Below are 2,056 nucleotides of genomic sequence, written 5' to 3' on the forward strand. Positions count from 1 at the left end.
ACATAAATAAAACATGAAAAACAGACAGAGTTGGAATTCTTTTGAATCATATATATTTAGACGTAAGAGTGGCTGTGTGGTAAGTAGCTTGCTTACCAGCCACATGGTTCCGGGTTCAGTCTCACTGCGTGGCACTTTGGGCAAGTGTCTTCTACTATAGCCTTGGGCCGACCAAAGCCTTGTGAGTGGATTTGGTAGACGGAAACTGAAAGAAGCCCGTTGTATATATGTATACATATATATGTGTGTGTGTATGTTTGTGTGCCTGTGTTTGTCCCCCCAACATCGCTTGACAACTGATGCTGGTATGTTTATGTCCCCGTAACTTAGCGGTTCGGCAAAAGAGACCGATAGAATAAGTACTAGGCTTACAAAGAATAAGTCCTGGGGTCGATTTGCTCGACTAAAGGCGGTGCTCCAGCATGGCCACAGCCAAATGACTGAAACAAGTAAAAGAGTAGATATATATATATATATATATATATATATATATATATATATATATATATACATCGTTCATTCTCTTTCCTCTCTCTCTCTCTCTCTCTCTCTCCCTCTCTCTCCCTCTCACACACACACACACACACTTTCTGCCACTTTCAACCAATCTCTGACATCCACATACAATCTTGGTCAGTCATATTGACATGTCTAATGTGTCCACTGAGGTCTGTCACTCTTCTCTGTTCAATGCCACTGAAATCTCTCTGGCATTTTATTGATGGTGGGTGAGGCTACTTCAGCCAAGGAAGACAACCTTGGTCAAGTTCATCACCTCACAATTGTCACCAAACTGATCAGGCAACAATTCCAACAGATTCATTTGAACCATACAAAAATTCGTATTTGCTTTTCACTGTTCTTAACATATCCAATCACATGCACACACACACACACGTACAGTAACACACGTACAGTAACACACATATACATATATAAACACACACACATACACATGGCAACACACATATACATCTATAAATACACACACACACATCTTTTATTTTCTATCTTTTACTTGCTTCAGTCATTAGACTGTGGCCATGCTAGGGCAACACAGGTATTTTTTTTTAAGCCTGTTACTCATTTTATTGGTCTCTTTTGCTGATCCACTAAGTTACAGGTACGTAAGCAAACCAACACCAGTTGCCAAGCAGTGGGACTGAACCCGGAACCATGTAGTTGGGAAGGAAGCTTTTTACCACACAGCCACGCCTATATATGTATATATATATATCATATAATATAATAATATGTATATATACACACACATATATATATATATATATATATATATATATATATATATATATATATATATACGCACACACATATATATACACATTCACACACATACATTTATACTTATATGGTTGGAATTAGGAAGGACATCCAGCTGTAGAAACTCTGCCAAATCAGATTGGAGCCTGGTGTCGCCTCCTAGTCTACCAGTCTTCAGTCAAATCGTCCAACCCATGGTAGCATGGAAAGCGGACGTTAAACGATGGTGATATATATATAGGGAGAATTCACAAAAAAACAAAAAAACAAAAGACGAAGACAGGTGGTGAAGACAACAAACAGATGTATTAGTTTAACGCTCAGGAAGTGAAAAAGTCTTTAACGTTTTGAGCCTACACTCTTCTGCAGAAAGGAACACAGAAAGAAACAGGGAGAGAAAATAAAGAATGTGTAGTGGCTTGCAATCTATCATGGTGAATATATATATATATATATATATATATATATATATATATATATATATATATATATATATATATGACGCATTTATATAATACTAGCAGAAATACCCGGTGTTGCCCGGGTTAAAGAGAATAATGAAATCTAAAAACGCCGTCTAGACTACGCATCATCTTTATATATAGAGATGTATATACACACACGCACCCAAACACACGTATATATATGTATATCAATATAAATATATGAAAGTCAATGAAGTTTCGTAAAAGAAGGTGATCATGTACATACTTTCTTGCTGTTGTGATTATAACACCTCATTGTAAACTATGTTCCTTGTTTTCCCTTGTGGAGC

The sequence above is a fragment of the Octopus bimaculoides genome, chromosome 1 (genome assembly GCF_046866305.1).
Source record: "Octopus bimaculoides isolate indiv1 chromosome 1, ASM4686630v1, whole genome shotgun sequence".
NCBI lineage: Eukaryota > Metazoa > Mollusca > Cephalopoda > Octopoda > Octopodidae > Octopus > Octopus bimaculoides.